We start from the raw sequence: 20,159 nt of genomic DNA on the forward strand, positions 1-20,159 counted from the left end.
CCAGTGCTGCTAATGACTCCAACCCATAGATGCACGCTTCATATTCGGCCATGTTATTAGTGAGAGGGAAGGATAGCTTCTTTGCCATCGGGATCCTTTCTCCCTCCGGTGAGATAAGTAGCACTCCTACTCCGGCTCCATTCGAATTAACTGCTCCATCGAAGAACATTTTCCATGGTATGACTTCTATTGCGTTCAAGTGCTCATCGGGGAAATCATAGTTTATCTCTTCCTATTCTGCGTTCAGAGGTTGGTTGGCCAGAAATTCTGCTATGGCCCTCCCCTTGATAACCTTCTTCGTTACATATTCAATATCAAACTCGGACAAAAGCAACAACCATCGGGCTAGCTTCCCCGTTAAAGACGGAGTTCGGTACAGATAGTTCACGGGATCCATTCGGGAAATAATGATCACTTTATACGATTGAAAATAGTGACGTAGTTTCTTTGTTAGCCATACTACTGCCACGCACATCTTTTCGATCATGTTATACTTAAGCTCGTATTCCAGGAACTTCTTACTCAGATAATACACCACGTGCTCCACACCGGTGTCCCCTTCCTGGGCCAGCATTGCCCCAATAGATCGCTCTTCGATTGCCACATAGAGGAGCAGCAGTTTTCCCAGTTTAGGCGGTCTCAGAATTGGCGGATTAGACAAGTAGTCCCGGACCTTCTCTAAGGCTTGCTGACACTTATCATTCCAAATCGTGGGTTGATCTTTCCGTAGCAACTTAAAGATTGGCTCGCAGATTGCAGTGAGTCTTGCTATGAACCGACTGATATACTGAACCTGCCCCAGAAACCCTCTCACTTCTTTCTCATTCTTTGGTGCTCGCATTTCTCGTATGGCCTTTACTTTGTCGGGATCTACCTCAATTCCCTTGTTTTCGATTATATAGCCTAAGATTTTCCCCGATGAAACGCCGAAGAAGCACTTCTTCGGGTTTAACCTTAGTTTGAATTCTGCAATTCGGGCCAAAAACTTCTCAAGTGGAGCGAAATGCCCCTCTCTTGTCTCCGATTTGACCATCATGTCATCCACATAAACTTCTACCTCTTTGTGTATCATGTCATGGAACAGTGCCGTAGCCATTCACTGGTAAGTTGCCCCGGCATTTTTCAAACCAAACGGCATCACCCTATAGCAGTATGTTCCCCACTCAGTTGTGAACGAGTTTTTTGCTTTGTGTTTCTCGGCTATCTGAACTTGCATGTAGCCCATGAAACCGTCCGCATTCGTGTGTAAGACGTTTGATGCTGCACTGTCGATCAACACGTCAATATGAGGCAACGCGAATTCATCTTTGGGGCACGCCTTGTTAAGATCTCTATAATCGATGCACATTCTCACTTTGTCGTCCTTCTTTGCGATGGGCACTACATTTGCGACCCACGGGGGATAGTCGATTACTTCGATGAACCCTGCTTCTAACTGCTTCTTCACTTCTTCTCTGATCTTATCTACCCATTCCGGTCTCATGCGTCGGAGTTTCTGTTTCACGGGCTTAGCATCGGGGTATGTTGGAATACGGTGAGTCACGATTGATTGATCAATTCCTGGCATGTCTTCGTATGTCCAAGCAAACACTATTTCGTATTTTTTAATTATTCTCTCAAATTCTTTCCTCTCTTCAATAGTTAATTCTTAAGCAATTTGTATAAGTTTAGGATTTTCATCCGTGCCAAGATTGAAAGTTGACATTTCTATTGTATTGATTTCAAATGTAGGCATGTTATATGAATGAGAATGCATAGAATGATCACGATCAACATCAAGCAAGTAAGCAAAATCAGAATTCATTTCATTGATAGTGTTGGCGAGTACATCATCGGATTCAAATAAAGCAGTAATACAATTCTCATCATCAGGGTTCTCGGGTTTCTCATAAGTTCCGGAGGTACTGGGCTCACCTACCGCTCCCACAGTGGCCTCAATAGTGATGACTTGCTCCTCGGCATTCAAATCTAACATCATGATCTCCTCGACGAAGCAGCTCTCCTTTCCTTTGCCCCAGTCGGCAACATCATTGAAGATCTCAAAACCTGGAAGAATCTTTCCTTCGGTGCTAGTCCATGACTCGGGAGTCCCCGAATAGACCTTTCCGTGCCCCTCGTTCACAAAATACTTCCTTAGGCCCACCTTTCCTTCACCACTTGTGTTGGACGGACCTCCCAGCTCATATCCTAAACCCCTCCGGGTTTTCTGACTCTTGAAATCCGGAAGTTCTGGCAACCCTTGATGGTGTGCTCCCAAGCCCATACCGGGGATGAAACCCCCCTTCATCATCTTCACCACGTCGGTGGTCATGCTAGACTCGTAGATCCCAGAAACTTGGAATCCGGAGAAAAGCTGAGGCTCAATTCCCAATGCCGCCACCGAGCTCAATTTTTCCGCTCTGATCGTCACTATCTCCTCCCCGAAGGGGAATTTGATCATTTGATGGAGCGTGGAGGGCACACCTCCTAACTTGTGGAACCATGGGCGTCCCAACAACACGGCAAAGGTTACCGGGATATCCAGCACCGTGAATTCTGTTTCCTCCTCGTGCGGCCCCACTTTCAGCTTGGCCTTAAAAACTCCTTCGATGTGCCTACGACTATCATCATAAGCCCTGATCACAATTTCTGAGGCCGTCAGGTCCCCTCTTTCTACTCCCAACTTAGACAAGAGTTTCAGCGGGCAAACATTAATGGCCGATCCATCATCGACCATCACACAGCTAGTCTTCTTCCCGTTAATTTCTGCTCGGATGCATAAAGGCTTGTTGTGAGCCTTCCCCTCTTTTGGGAGATCCTCGTCAGTAAACGTGATTTCGGTCTTCTTCCGGGCCATAATTGCTCCTACTAACGCTGTCGGCTCAGTATCGGTAGAAATAACCAAATTCTGCAGCTCTTTCATCAGATTTTCACGGTGGTACTTGGAATGGCATAGGACTTCCCACACCGTAGACTTAGCTTGTGTTTTCTTCAACTGCTCGAGGACTTGGTCATCTGGCTTGGGAGCCGATCCTTCCCCTATCTCAGTCTCCACCATAGGTGCCTTTCCCTCGGCCACTCGACCTGATCTTGTCATGACGGCGATTTCCGGCTCATCATCAGATTCATCCCAAATATTGATAGGAATCATCCGATCAGTATCCTCCTCGTCCGAAGAACTTTCCCAAATGTCCACAATCATTAGATCCATTACATGAGGAACGTTCGAATTCAAATAAAAGGGATCCGCTGATCCATATAAAGCTCAGCCTATCAAATCATCATAATCCCTGAGGGATACTCTGCTCATCCTCCTCGCAGCCAACGGAATTGCGCCTCTCTGTATGCACATGAGCTGCACCTTATCACTCATCGTTTCATGACACTGCTCATAGCGGTGCCTCCATCTCCTAACATAATCCACGAATGGTTCCTCGGGGAATTGCCTGATCCTATATAGATCTTCCAGGGATCCCGTCCATGGAACATACATCTCGTATCTCGCCACAAAAGCACTCCTAAGCGGTATCCAATGACCCATTTCCTCTTCTGATAGGCCTTGGTGCCACAACAAGGCTTCTCCCATTAGGGTTTCTGGGAAATGTTCATGTAATTCACCTTGCGGGAACCCGGCGTTATACATATGGTTGCGGAATAACCTCGCATGCTCAACAGGATCTTGGTATCCATCATACCTAGGCATTGCCAACACTGCCTCGGGTGTTTCATAAGAGGGTGAGTCCGGGGTTTGCTCCGCCAGCATCCATACCATATACTCTTTGATAAACCTCTTTGTCATTGCCGCCCAATCGGTCTTAACATGCATCGGAAGTTACATATACCACATCAACGGCTCACCCATCAGTGAGTTACAGAACAAGCTGGTGATCTCTTCTTCATTAAAACCCAAAGGCCCCATGGCAGACAAGTAGAAGTGAAGATGTTCCATCGGATCTTTGTTGCCATTATACTTACTGACCCTCGGTAGCGAACGCTTGATAGGTCTGATCTGCATCGCGAAGCGCTCTGCGGTCCTGTCCTCAGCTCTTTGGTACTTTTCTAGAAATAAATCTGACAATCGATCCCAATCATGCTTGCAAGAGTCGGGTAATGAGTGAAACCACCCCAAAGGCTCGCCTATCAGCGAATGGTGGAACCACTGAGCAATCTCGTCCACTCCGAAGGATTCAACAAACATATCGTGCATATATTCACGCAAGTGCACATCGGGATCCTCTCCACCACTAAACAGACCCAATTCTGGCACAATAGTCCGAGATGGCCCTTCCCTAGTCTCTTCGGCACTATCTTCATCATACGGTGCTCCACCGTCCAAACCTTCATCCATCGGTTCACCTTCCTGTTCCTCGCCAAGGAAGGACACATATAGACCATTTCCTATATTGCCTTTTTCATCGGAGTCCAGCAACTCCTCCTCATTTTCCTCGAAGGATTTCATCACTACACTTTCTTTCAGACCGAATCCGATCATGCTCACCCTATGATTAGGCAATGGATTACGCCTAGTGGAAGGGTTTGCTGATGAAGGATCAGCTATCTTTTTCTCCTCAATCAAATCTTGGATCTCGTGCTTCAACCTCTCACAGTTCTCAATAGTATGCCCATAACTACTGTGGAACTCGCAGTATCCCCTTGCCTGTATTTGCGGAGAAGGTGGTGCTTTGTTATAAGGAGTAAGAGCTTTCAACAACCCCTTTTTCTGCAATCGTTCGAAAACTTTTGCGTAGGTCTGATCGAATTTGGCGAACTGCCTCTTTTCGATAGCATTAAGATCAAGCACCTTCACTGCTGCAGATTCTGTACTCGCACTTGGTCCTTCGGCACTATATCCAGACTTCGTCCACTTGGTATACGCCTTTTTCGGTTCTCCATCCCCCTCAACTGTCAAGGCGCAGCTATACATTTGGTTGAAATCGGTAAAAGGCATGTACCGCAGCTCATTCTTAATATACGGCAATGTGTTACCGACTACCATTCGGATCTGATCCTGCTCAAGCGGCTTCTGCTTCATAACCGCGGCCTTGGCTCTCCATCTTTTTACAAAATCGGAAAAAGATTCCCCAGTCTGTTGCTTAGTGCTCTCTAACTCTTTCAAAGTAACCTCAAGCATGGTGTTGAAGCTATACTGAGCGATGAAGGACTTTGCTAACTCCTTCCAATCTCTCTTCGTCACCATTGGCAACGCATGAAACCATGTGAGGGCATCCCCCTCCAGATAAGTGTTAAACAGCCCCAGGACTTGATCCTCAGTCAGAATCGTGTGCTTCATCACAGCAACATACTGATTCATGTGAGCAGTAGGATCTCCAGTTCCATCGAACTTTTTCATGTCCGGGAGCCGGAATTTCAAAGGCAAAGCAGTTGCCGATAAACAATTCTTCAAGTTATAAAAGTCTTGGCTCCCGAAACTTCCCCCACGTAGATCCTGCACCTCCTGAGTGATGTGTTGCTTCCACTCCTCTTCCTTAGCTTTCTCTTTCTCAAGCTGCTTCCGGATATAATCCTGATAGTCGTCCTCATTCCCAAAGCGGGGACCATCGTTTACCTCATTCTCAGCGTGCTTACTGCCACTCTTGTCATCCTTCAACGCCAGCTCAGCTAGCTGGGCCAAAATTGCGGCTAACTGATCATTAATGTTGTTCACAGAATTTTCTAATTCGGCCACTTTTTCATCGGTCGCAGACATACTGGCAGAAGACTGAGTATACTCGGACGAAGATGATTCAGAAGCCACAACTGCCGATTCGGAATTGTCAATTTGTAGCTGATCAAACTGCCTGACTAGCCGGTTACTCTCGCGAAACCACAACCGCTTAATGATGAAGTCTGCGCGAACGGCGTCCATTAGTATGTATGCATGATTTTATATGCATGATTCGTGGTGTGTGCGTTTATTTATTTACGGATATATAAGATAAGAAGAACAAACGTCAGTCTAATTGCACGTATCACAACATCTCTCTTCCACCCTTATTCCTCCACGCACTCGATGGTCCAAGCCTCTTTCCTAGGATTTTGGTTTGGGGCTCACATTGCGGTCCAGGGGACGCGTTATGCCGACGATTTATTGTGGAAAAGTAAATCACTCATCAGACAATACAGTTCGTTTTGACGTATCAACGTTCAGTGACTAAGATATCGACCAAGCGGATTGTCCTTTCGGGATAACTCGTCTTTTGTCATTTTGCGAGATGCATTAGTTCGGGTTTTGTCTCCCTTTGAGTGCATCTCGGTTTTTTAGACGTGGTACGAGTTATTCTTTCAGTCCAATCGTTCGTTATTGACAATGACTCGTTCCCTTTTATTCGCGTGGGTTCGTGTCTCGATTTTTGGATTACGACGAGATCTTTTGGATCTATCGAGAGACGTAACCACGTGTTCATTCAGTGATGAAAGCACTTTTTATTTTAAGGAACAGACTCATCGCGTAACGTGTTTGTTTTTAGCGTTAAGAATCCGTTTGCTCGTTTTGGCTACATAAAAAGACGGCGAGTCTTATTTGAGCGCACGATAATCTTTCGGCTAATAACAACTCTTTATTCCTTCCAATCTACGGGATATATCACTTTAGTGTGGTTATAGAAAATCAACGTTTCGTTGAATCGCATGTTTGTTCGAAGCAGTGATATTACCGTTTTTTTCAGTTAGGCTCGAGTTTAAGCAAACATGCATATCGGGCCATATTTCTTGTAGTTTTGGTAACGGTCGAAATGATCGAGTCATTAGTCAAACCCACAGTCTCGTCCATATGGCGCAATTATGTGGTTTAGCTTAATTCGGCTTTGTGATTTTAAACGGCATACATACCGGCTCGAGACACGTATTCAACGGTATTGGTTCATTTTCTTTAACTACCCTTGGGATGGGTATACATCGTAGATACAGAATGACTTTGGTCGTTTGTTTATTTTGCTTTTCTTTTATTTTCTTAGTCACTTTTGCGGACACGTCCATTTCTCTTAAGAACGACACAAGGCATAACGTAAGAGCTCGTCTTTTATTCGAAAGGGACGGGCCACGTTTGCGAAACTCTTTACGTTACCACGGGGTCATTCGAAATAGAAATGTTCTTTGTTTTCGTTTTGTCATAATCTCGTTTCATCCTAACCTATTTAAAGAATATGAATAACGGCTACCGTTAATATAGTCTTTTGAATCGAGATATAACTATCCTTAATATCAAACCGACTTGAACCAATACGTGCTTACGTCACAACGTATTTCCTGAACATGTGCCTTCTTCGGGACACGGAAAGGGACCAGGCGGGTCACACAAGTTCATTCATACGAGATGACTAAGTCGTCTTTAGTTCGAATCGTTTCGATGTTTTGGGGTAGTTTGTATATCGGTTTAAGAGTATATATTAACGTATCGTTTCATTTTCTTTACATATTTTAGGATTAGACACGTATTATGGCAATTTGAAAACACGAACTGATTCATTTATCACATCAAAAATGGTAACGGGTAATCCTATGACAACTTCTAAGGCTACTATATGCTGACACGGCTGATCGCGGGACCTCACAGGACCGCACAAATTCGCCCCTAACGAATGGATGGGGACCCTTTGGCGCCTTATTGTAAGGGGGAACTTACACTAGCCTCTTTCGAGCGACGAATGGACTCTCGCTAGAGGTTTCGCGAAAATTACCCAAAAGGTTTGCAATAATGCTTATGAATGCATACGAAAAGAAATAATACGATCTGTCCCCGTTAAGGGCTTAATACACGCCTTCCGGAATCAAATTTCTCGCTTCCCCAGCAGAGTCGCCACTTGTTTAGACGAGGTGCCGCGGCCTAATCTCCCGGGCGGACCGGGGGGTGGACACCTCATGGCGACGTAAGCGGTGATTGGCGCCGAAAGCAACCAATCATGGAATCAAGCTGCTCGGCAGGACCGGAGCTCGGAGTATGGAAGAGTCGCCACCCACGAATGGGAAAATGAACACCGATCCCTTGCGGGAGACCGGTGAGGGTTCGAAAAACTTAGGTACGAGCCGAGAAGGCTAGCTCCTTTCCGGAGAAAGGCTACTAGGCACCCCGACATCGCCCGGTTATGAACCACCGACCTCCTACTCAGCGTGTTAGGCGATAACGGACTAATCGCATATCTCTTTAAGTTTAAAATTCATTTGAAACCTTTTCTTTGTCGTTTTGAAAACCGTTTTGAGCATATATTATTGAAAGCCATGTTGGTAAAGAATCACCCATTTTGTATAAATTTAAAATACATAGGAGAGAGAGGGGGGAAGAAAGAGTTGGTTTATTCACGGTGTGATTTTAGTTTGTACACTAGTTCTAAGCTAAACTCATTCCCCAAAACGAGTTTATTTACATGGTTCGTACCTTAATCGCCGTTGGAACGATTTAGGTACGTTTCAAAACCCCGTTTAATGACGTTCACTCGAATCGCCGTTGGAACGACTCGAGCGTTTGAAAATGTTGAGATAAAAGCTTTAACAGGAAAACGTGATTAAGCATACAAGTCAATTTATTTTGTACAAATCATTTAAGAAAACGATTCAAAAACTCTATTATTTACAATTAAAAGCAATTTTAATTACAAGGTTCGCTTAATCCGTCGTTGGAATGAATTAAGGTTTTAAAACGTGATGTTTTAAGAAATGGTTTAAAAATGTCAAGAAAACGTTATTTACACTTAGGAATATCTAGAAAAACTTAAGTTTAAATAAACAAATTAAAGTCTCTTTTTGTGATTTTATTTTCCCTTTTTCACTCAATCAACTCTTTATTCACACATAATTACACCAATGAACCAATTAAACCAAAATTCACCAAGTAAAACTCATTTGGAATATATACATGTATACCACAAATAAAATAGAAATACATATATATATATGATTTTATCTAAAAATAAGGATATATTTATATATAAAAATAAGTGAGAAACACTATATGATATAATAAAGAAAATGAAAAAGAATACAAAGTATAATACATTTTCATCCTAATTAAAACTATGTAAAAATAATGGAAAACCATAAAAAAGGTTTGATATAATAAGTATATAGAAAACACCCTCCCTTAAATAATAGTTAAACCAACATTTTGATAACCCAAAAATATATACATATATACAAATAGTGGATCAAAACAAATTAAACTTTACATATGGAATAAATAACTACATAATAAATAATTAATAGTTATATGACCCAAAAAATAATTTTTATAATCATATTACATAATTATATACTTATATATATAAGAATCAAATATCAAAAAGTTGAGAAAATGGGTTAAAAGATGAATTTTCGGTTTCCAGCAGATTACCGACGGAACATCCGTCGCTAATCTGCTGTTTGTGACAGAAAATGAAGAATTACAGCAGTAGTCCTAAACTTTCCAGATTTATTCAAACGCCTTAAATTAGATTTATTCTATCGTTTTGGAACTCCGAACTACCAAAAATGGATCATAGTCTATAACGGAGGTTCTTAAACGATGTTTTTCATTTAAAACGTTATTTTGAAATATTTTTAAAACTTATAATTACAACGTTTTTAACACCCGAACTACCTTTGAATCGGATCACGGTTCGTATTGGGATATTAAAACGAGGTTTTTATTTTAAAACAAAACCGAATTTTAACACGGGATAAAAATAAATAAATACGGGAAATTAAATAAAACGTGACAAATAAATAAATAACTAAGTAAATAAAATTATAACATAAAAATAAATAAATAAAGGAAATAAAATAAAACGAGTCTAGTCCTCGGATAATACCTCAAGTTCGGTATCTGACAGTCGAAGTCGGTTGATTCCACAAATCGTGATTTTCCGGTTTTTTTGTGTTTTTCGTCTTTTTTAGTAAAAATTTAACTTTTGGGAAATTCGGACTTTTTGAGAAAAAAAATATTTTTCTCAAAAAAATCACTTTCTCTCTCTAAAAATGTCTAGAGTGAGAAAGTCTCCAAAAATCCCCCTCTCAAAATGCAGCATGGGGATCCGTGTCTTATATAGGCACCGGATCCCCGAAAACTTTGGGCGACGTCCGAAGAAAATTGGGTGTCGCCCAAAGTCGGTTGGGCGAACGCCCAACCTAGTTGGGCGGACGCCCAACTTATGTTGGGCGCCGCCCAACATGGTTGGGCGAACGCCCAACTGACGTTGGGCGTCCGCCCAACGTCGCTGGGCGCTCGCCCAGCGGCTGTCGGGCGCGTTCGCCCAGCGGCCATCGGGCGTGCGCCACAAGCTGTCGGGCGCGCGCGCCCCACGGTCGTCGAGCGCGCGCCCAACGGACGTCGAGCGTGCGCCCCGCGCTGCCGGACGTGCGCCCCGCGCTGCCGGACGTGCGTCCAACTATCGTCGGACACGCGTCAGCTGTCGCTAGGCGCTCGCACCACGTCGCTGAGCACTCGCGAGCCGTCCACTTGACGACCGCGACTCACATTAATTTTTCTTTTCTTATTATATATTTTTGTTTTAAAACTTCCGGAATCAACCGTTTCGACCGTCTTGTTTACAGGTTTTCGTCACAGGTCCTCCGACTCGGTGTCTACAGCTGTTGTATTTTTCTTCGGGTACGAGAGTCGAAAGAGTTTAATGTCATATGGTGTATTGTGCTACCGTTGTATGCACCCTCAATTGCTACACGACCAGAACTAGAGATTGTCATAGCTCATTTAGGTGATTCGCACTGAAGGGCATGTGAAATGATGACGTGTCTGGCTACCAACGGTCCACAAAATCAGATATGAGGGGCATATCAATATGGGAGTACATCATCTCTGGGAGATGCGCTAAGGGAGATGCGTCTATAAACTGCTGGACCTCTCGATTGGAGTGACTGTACTAGTGGACTAATTTTTTACAACCGGACGCTCTAATATGACACTTGAGGATGCCCCTCATTGTCCCTCTTCATATACCAGCAGCAACGTGTCCATAGAAGATAGGAATCACGATATCATCGGCCAGACCTTATCCCAATACGGTTAGTCATTCTTCTACAAAGGCAGAGTATATGGCTATGACATAAACCGCTTTTGAAATTCATTGACTTTTATATTTACTCCAAGGCTTGAATGTTCTTCACTTAGTCTGTGATTTTATTCTGTGACAATCAGTCAATAGTTCATATTGTAAAGAACAATATCTTTCATGAGAGAAGAAAACATATCGAAATCGTCTGTCATTTTGTTCGATAGAAAGTGCAAGCTGGAATTGTTTATTATTTGTTGCATGTAGCTTCTGCATCAATTAACAGACTGTTTCACGCATCCATTATATAAGCCTGCTTTTCGCTTTTTTCTGCAACGTTTGGGAATTCTAGATATTCACAATTCTCAACTTGAGGGAAGATGTAAAAGATAAATAGTTAAGGGTTATTTATAATAATATGTTAATAAATTAGGTTTAGTTTTATAATTTAGCGATAAAGATTGTATTAATAACGACTAGTGTCGGTTCTGTTTTCTTTAGCAATAGGTTTATAAGTAAACCTCTTTGTTATCTGTAAACTTACAAAAATTTGTTTTGTATTCTCTTCTCAATCTTCTTAAATAAGAATTACACAATCCTTTCTTCTATAATCTTGACATCAATTCTTTATTTTCAACAATGCATTCCATCTTTGACCCTGTTTGGTAAAAAGTTTTTTTGGGATAAAATTAGAGGTTTGAGTTACTTTAGAGGTCCTGAATAGTCAAACTCTTAATAGTGGTGTTTAGTGAATAAAAGTTTGAAAGAGCTTATTGGATAAAAGAAACTGATTTTGAAAAAAACTGGTTTTATGAGTTTTTTCAATTAGCTTATTTTTCTGTCTCTTTTAAAGACATTTTAACCCCTAATTATTACCTTTAACCTCAAATAAAAGCTTTACAATGTTTTTATTTGTCATTTTACACAAACAGCTATTAGCAATAAACTAAGTTTTACTAAACATATTTACACAATCAGCTAACCAAGAAGCTAACCGCTAAAGCCAAAGATGCCTTTTGAATTCATATCAACCAATTTCACTGACCAACCACTCTTATCAACATCATTATCTAACATTTCTTAACAACAACTACATATAATTTAATCTGTATATTTATTGATGTATTTATTGAAGCACAATTATATTATACGAAAGATGCATGAAATAATGCAATAGAATTAATGTGTGAGTAGTTATAATTGAATTGGTGAAAATAAATTAGTCCTATCCAACTAATTAAGTACAATTATTAGGCAAACTTAAAAGAGCTATTGTATTGTCCATGTCTTATATGCTGTTGAGTAACTCCTTGTCTCAACTCTAATACAAATACTCTAATTTGCTGGAAAAACAAAAACATACACATGATAATGATATTTTTATTTTATAACACATGATAATGATATTTTTTTTTTTTGCTTAATTATACTATTATCTACTTATTTTTACAATATGGTTTAATATTTTTAATATATTATTTCATGGATTTTGATAAATTATATTATTTATGAACATACTTAATGAACTGTTCATGACTGAATCTCATGAATAGATTTAATAAAGTGCTTACGAGCAAAACTCGTGAACAGCATAAACAAGCTGTTCGCGAGGATCTCGTGAACAAATAATTCTATTATCAACATAATTTTGAACTCGAAACGAGGTAGAAGCTCCTCTTGAGCAGGTAAATTTTTGCCGAGCCGATTGTAGCCCTATTTAAATGCATAAAAAAATGGTATAGAGTGGTCTAGTTAAGAGTTGTAACGTTGGTTCGTTGGTACTTATTTGATGAGCTTGGTTTGGTGAATCATTTAATAGCTTTCTTTGTGTTATCTCCTTTTTCTCATTCATAATTCATTCCATTGGGATTGCTGTCCGGTTTTTGGTCAACTTCGTATCTTTGAAATCTTCTCCTTTTTTCCATTTAATGAAAATTTTAAATGATAACCCATACCAAATTATTATGTGGAATTTATTAATTTTATTTATATAAAAAATCGTCTTAAAAATGATAGATAGAAACCAAACTCACCCTCTTCACCTTGTGATAATTTATTCTAAAAATATAATCAGTAAAAGAATTTATTCGTCTTTTATACGTTAATATTTTTTAATTGTGGAGATAAATCCCCAATTTGTTACATTATCCTCCTATGAGCATGTGAAGCCAAATCCTAAAGATTTTTTCTCATTTATTGCACAACCAAACAAAATGCACTGACATGGTACAATGTATTCCATTAATTACTGCCTCAGTAAATCAAATCATTTTTTTTGAAACGAGAATCTTAATTCAATTTAAACAATAAAATTAAATGTAAATTATTTTACTGTAAATTCAAATAATATTTCTCATAAAAAAAAGTAAATTCAAATAATATTAGCAAGTACTCAATCATTTCAAATTAATTTCTTTTTTTTATTATTATTATTTGGTGAAGAATAGTTTTGTTTTCTAGGAGTCTCAAATTAATATCTTATATCTAAAAATAGTTATTTATCAAAATTGTGAACTAATATAACACTGTTATACAGTATATAACTTCTATAAATTAATAATATTGGGATCATTAAATTTTATTAATTTATAGAATTATTAATTAATCAATAAATTGATAATTATTAATTTATAGAATGATTTTAATTTTCGATTTTGATATATGCAAGAGCTGTATATAAGCATTAAATACAATAGAATATTTTGTATTTCCAATATGTGTACTTATTATGCATTGAACTTCTAACTATACTGATAACTCGGGGAAAAATCCTTGATCGGAGCACGTCCTTGTGAGGCGCCGTTGGGACCGGCCGGGGACACTCCGATGCCAAAGTCAGTAAGGAAGATCAAGAGAGCAAACTGAATTGACAAAGAGTAGGTGAATGTGTACCTTGATAGCCTAGGGATGTAGGCTATATATAGCTAGGAAGTCGTAACCTTCAGCAACTAGAAGGTCTCCATTAATGCTCCATTAATGGCGGTTACTGGTTACCTTTAACCTGGCGGTTAGCTAATTGATAGCTCATTAATGGTCTTTATGGCCGAGTCGGCGGTTAGCCATTACTGTGATGAATCAGGTGAAAGAGGAGATTCGCCTCATAGGTTCGCCAGCGAATCTCACTAAGCTGAACCGTGGAGATCCGCCATCCGGTTCTTCTTGCGGCGTTCTCAAGGTGAATATCCCTTTTGGTCCTTAGGATAATATTCTGTCAGTAAGATGAATATCCCTTTTCGTATTCTTTGATCCGTCAAGGCGTATGTACGCTCTCCTTGAGAGCTATGGCGAGTCTCCGCTACTCGCTCTCATCGGGCGTATCTCGTTATGGCGTATCTCGACATGGTCCACGTGGCGTGGCATAATGCTAGAGACTCCTTCCTTTTTCTCATTATTTGCATATTCTCCCCTGCATTAATTATCATTAATTCCACATTAATCATGTATAAATATCTCTTTTAGAATGAATAATGGTTTGCCATTATTTCTATTAATTTTTCCTTATTCCTTATTCAAGAATAATTTGGGTTGTTATCAGAAGCCCCCCTAAAGGTATAAAAAGCTCTTTAGGGCTGTCTAAATGGTGTTTTATTTTTCTATCTTGGAGGAAAGTGGACCCGCCCTAGATGGGGGATCATATATGGAAATGATGCGCCTTTTGGGGCTTCCTTATGCGGGATCTTATGAACAAGATCCGCCCTATGTGGGATCATATATGGATATGATACGCTTTTAGGGGATTTTGCTTCTTCGTGGATAGGTGGCCAACCGTATCCATTGTTAGCCTCTAGGGGATTCTTGAGAGTTATATTTCCTTTAGAAAGGGAATAACCCGCCCTTTATGGGACCATTTGTTCCTACGACATAAGATTATGATTCGCCTTAGGGACTTCTTTTGTTCAGTTCTGCCATATTGAGGAGAATGACCCGCCCTTAGGGATCAGTAAGAATGATCATCCATTTAGGGACTTTTGTGCATTTTGTGGAGGCGAGACTTTGTTATTTCTATGATGAAGATGAGGCTTCATTACTTTGATGAAGACGAGGCTTCATTAATTGGATGAAGACGAGGCTTCATTAATTGGATGAAGACGAGGCTTCATTGATTGGATGAAGACGAGGCTTCATGAATTGAAAGAAGAAGAGGCTTCATTGTTTGGAGATGAAGACGAGGCTTCATTACTTGGAGATGAAGACGAGGCTTCATTAGTTGGACGAACCCTTTGCTTTCCAGAACTATTTTTACTAATGCATTATATCTTTTAGCAAGTAATTTTTTAGAATCTGGTTTAGGATTTCTCCGATTGTTTAGGGTAGGTGGCCAGCCGTACCCCAATGTGTGAACCTTTGTGAAGGTTTAGAAGCTGTTCTATTCCTTCTAGAGGAAGTAAAGCTGCCTAGGGGATCAACTTGCTACCTATCTTTGAGGTGAAGCGATCCGCCCGTAGGACTTGTGAACCCTTCTTTGGGAAGGGAGTGAGAGAGTGTAAAGTCCTTGCGTCCAAGGAATGTTTTAACTCTTTCTCGAATGGTGATCATCTAAAGATGGATCCGCCCATGAGAGTGTTCTCCTATCTTTGAGGAGAAAGTTGAGGGTGTAATGATCTCATGTTTGAGATGATTTTAACCCGCTTTTGATGGTGGTCAATCCTTTTCTTGTCTTTGAGGAGAGAGTTGAGCTCATTTGAAAGCTCCTGAGGGTCTGTGCTTCTTATCTTTATGGAAAGGGGATCCGCCCGTGATGGGATCAATTGTCCTATCTTTGAGGTAATTGATCCGCCTGTGGAACTTTTCATTCGCCAGCCACTGGGCGTATATCAGCACTAAAAGCTAGGCAAATGAATATAAGAAGTATGGCGAGAAAGAATAAATTATAAAATGTAGGATACTATAACAGTTTAATGCATATATAAGAATATGTAAAAATACTGATTTTTAGGCCCATGGTTTCGTCTTTTCTGAGCAACTAGAACTGCATCCTCAATGATGTTTAACTTATGAGTAATCACATCTGGGCTTACTCCTGTGGGGATCTCATTCTCCTATGTAAATAGGCTTTCAGACTCAATGAGAACTTTTTTAACATCCTCTTTGATCTCAAGTTTTAATCCTTTGGCGATCCGCACCCGCTTTCCATCAGCAATAAGGAGCGTTTCTGTGTCGCCCAAAGCTGTAGTGACAAGTTAATATTTCTCACCTTCTTCCTCTTTGGATTGTGGGCGGATTGATAGTGACGCCGAGTATAAGTCTCTTTAGCCACCTTTTGGTTCCCGCTAATCATTACTCCTCCTTTGCTGGTGGGAATGTACATTGTCAGACGACGGATGGAAATTAGGGCTGCAACCTCTGGCCCTTGGTCTGGATAGTGTGACCCGTCACTCCAATGATGTCAACAATGGTTGTTTCTATTTGGATCGGATCAACCTTTAGTTTGGCGAATGCACCTTTGGTGATGACATTGCGAGAACTGCCCGTGTCTTTACTTGTTTTATTTTATCTCCCATCCTTGAATCGCCATTGTTACTACCAATGTATCTGCATGTGGAGAGATTACCGGACCTGTTTCTGCAAAAGGAGCAATGGAGGGATGTTTTATCCAGAGCGGATATTCTTGCTTTTTCCACGGGTGGCTGATACACTGGTCCATCTGCTATGACATTAATGACACTTTTGAATTTATTTTTGGGATCTGTCTTCTGCTTGTCATCTTGTTATTTGTTATTCTGGACAAAGCTATCTAGTTTGCCAGCTCCCAGCAAGCTTCAGTGTGGTGGCCAACCAATGTGGTGGCCAACCTGTAGTACGCTTTGGCGTTTCTTCCAACGGTTACATGCTCCCCTCCTTTGGGTTCGGGATATGTAATGTCCCGCTTATATTGAATCTTTTCTTTTATATTGTGGCAAGTTGGAAGCTTTAAACATTCTGTCCGCTTCGTACCCTAGGATCCGTGCTGTGAATGGCGAATTCATGTTAACTTGATGGCGTACCTTTCTACATTGTTCTCTTGTCTATATAGAGCGGCATGCACTCGCCTTTCAATCTCATCATTCGTGTGTTCAATGTTGAATCATGATGGTGAAGTCGGTTCTTGATCTTGATCTCGATCATGTTGAGGTTATGCTTGGAGATATGGTTTAACGCGGATGGATGTTGTCACAACCGTGGGAGCCATTTTATCTAACTTCTGATATCTTGTCTCCGCATCCTTCAACATTTTGCTAACATAATAGATGGAGAACTGCTGACCTTCTTCTTCTTAAATAACCACGGTGCACATATCTTTATCCATGACAGATTGATACAAATGCAGGTCTCCCCTTCAGATTGGTCTGCTCATCAAGCGCGGTTCTGCTAGGAATTGTTTTATACCTTGATATGCTTGTTGACAATCTTTCTAGTATGATGATCCGCCCGTTCAACCTCTGGATCTTTCTCACCCATTGTGGGGTTTTCATTTAGGCGCTCTTTTCACCTTTTTCCTCGCATGGCTTTTATTTAGGCGCTCTTTTCACCTTTTTCCTCGCAAGGTTTTTTATTTTATCTGGATTTGCTCTAACTCCTTTTTGGCCAATGACATAGTGAAGGAATTTTTCTGAAGTGACTCTGCATATACACTTCTTTGGATTGAGCTTTATTTTTCATATCAGTGTTTGCACTGGTTGTAGTATTAGCAACTCCCTTGTACCTGTGGGTTAGCACTGAAAGAACTCCAGAAGTGGGGCATGCTATGTCCATTATTAAAAGATTGTGGTAAGTCATAAAAGCTATATTCACTTACCTTGGGGATCAATGGCTTGATCCATGGAACATACTTCATAGTAAAAGAATGTTTGCATTTGCCTTGTTGGCAAATATCATGTATGATGCAATGTCTCTTTATGGAATTTTTAATTCATCTTGGAATCAACTTAATAATTCCTTCGCGTTGGTCCCTGACTCTAGAATGAACTTAGTCAAAGGATAAAACCGAGTAAATATTATATGTCAAACAAATTCATAATAGAATTTTAATCGTGCTTGTTTTAATAATAATATCACGTATAACGGTCATAACCATAAAGATTGCTACTGCACATGAATATCATAATGAATTCTTAATAAATAACCATAATGAGAATGGTTTAAGAATAATGTCATTTTGTATTTCAATGCGCATTAATATCCAAGATAGCATATTTATTTTAAACGTCATAAAAGTTATGACATTCTATATTGGGTAAGATATCTTACATAGTTGCTATTTACTTGCAATTAGTATTGTGCATCCATACATTAATGGCATTCAGAGATCATTAAAACCTCATTTGAATGAGGTGTAATTAAAGAAAGGTAAGTGATGATTTGATAATATAGTTATATATAAAATTACTCTTATATCATTTCATTTGTACGAATAAAATAGAAGAGAAAGGGTAATTTTAGAAGAAAAATACATGTACCATGATTCTCCTCCAATCTTTAAGGAATTCTCATGTATATCCTAAGAATTTTGCATAAATTAATGTTCTGATCCGAAACCGACACTTGCACTATTTTGTAGTTAGCTCAGGACATGAAAGTTTTGTTTATCCAATTTGGTAATTCATCAGCCCATAGTGGCCTTAATAGTTAGGGACAATTACAGGATAATTACAAATAGACTCAATATTTTCAAGTCTCTTGTGTTGGTAACAGAAATTCTAACAATGTCAAATAAACAGTTTTTATATGAGTAGACACATCCTTGTAAAAAAGGGAATGAAATAACTGTTTGACAAAACAATATTCAAAAATATGAATTTTTGATATTAAAAGTACTATATAGGAGAAAAGCCATATATAGATGGTGAATAGTACAAGGAAAAACCAAATATGATTTTTTTGTAATTTCTTCTAATAGTTATATGCATGTTCATCCAAAAGACCGACCAGATTTAAATCATTTGTAATTACATGAGTCCTTTTATGATATTTTAATATCAAATGACAAAATCACATTGAATGGATGATTTTTTTTTGTAAATCCCAAGATTACGGGTCTTATACATGCGTTTGTACTAATTCAATGATAATATCATATTACACTTGTCATGCATAAAAATATGAGGGCATAGTAAGCATGCAAGATTTAATGAAAGATTTGTGTTTATGACTTCATCTTTCACAGTTTATTAGATTTATCATAATAACATGTAATGATATTCATAGCACTTTATAAGAGTGAGGGATCTCAATTTTGTTTAATTAAAAATGGAATAAGAAAGGGGAGGAAACTTATCTTTTTCATCATAAAATTCCAGATTTAATGTAGAAAACTCTTTCCCACCAATATATGGAGAACTGTATCTTTGGATAGATTTGTTGTACTGATTGAGCCAAAGTTTGAGATTGTGATTTCTATTCTGTTGACTCCATTGTTTTGTTCTTTGTGAAACTCTATACAATCAAGATTTTGTGATCTTCTGTTTGTTAGAGATCCACCTTCACCGCACCAATTGATAACTCGGGGAAAAATCCTTGATCGGAGCACGTCCCTGTGAGGCGCCGTTGGGATTGGCCGGGGACACTCCGATGCCAAAGTCAGTAAGGAAGATCAAGAGAGCAAACTGAATTGACAAAGAGTAAGTGAATGTGTACCTTGATAGCCTAGGGATGTAGGCTATACATAGCTAGGAAGTCGTAACCTTCAATAACTAGAAGGTCTCCATTAATGCTCCATTAATGGCGGTTACTGGTTACCTTTAACCTGGCGGTTACTGGTTACCTTTAACCTGGCGGTTAGCTAATTGATAGCTCATTAATGGTCTTTATGGCCGAGTCGGCGGTTAGCCGTTACTGTGATGAATCAGGTGAAAGAGGAGATTCGCCTCATAGGTTCGCCAGCGGATCTCACTAAGCTGAACCGTGGAGATCCGCCATCCGGTTCTTCTTGCGGCGTTCTCAAGGTGAATATCCCTTTTGGTCCTTGGGATAATATTCTGTCAGTAAGATGAATATCCCTTTTCGTATTCTTTGATCCGTCAAGGCGTATGTACGCTCTCCTTGAGAGCTATGGCGGGTCTCCGCTACTCGCTCTCATCGGGCGTATCTCATTTTGGCGTATCTCGCCATGGTCCACGTGGCGTGGCATAATGCTAGAGACTCCTTCCTTTTCCTCATTATTTGCATATTCTCCCCTGCATTAATTATCATTAATTCCACATTAATCATGTATAAATATCTCTTTTA

The sequence above is a fragment of the Euphorbia lathyris genome, chromosome 5, assembly GCF_963576675.1.
Source record: "Euphorbia lathyris chromosome 5, ddEupLath1.1, whole genome shotgun sequence".
Taxonomy (NCBI): domain Eukaryota; kingdom Viridiplantae; phylum Streptophyta; class Magnoliopsida; order Malpighiales; family Euphorbiaceae; genus Euphorbia; species Euphorbia lathyris.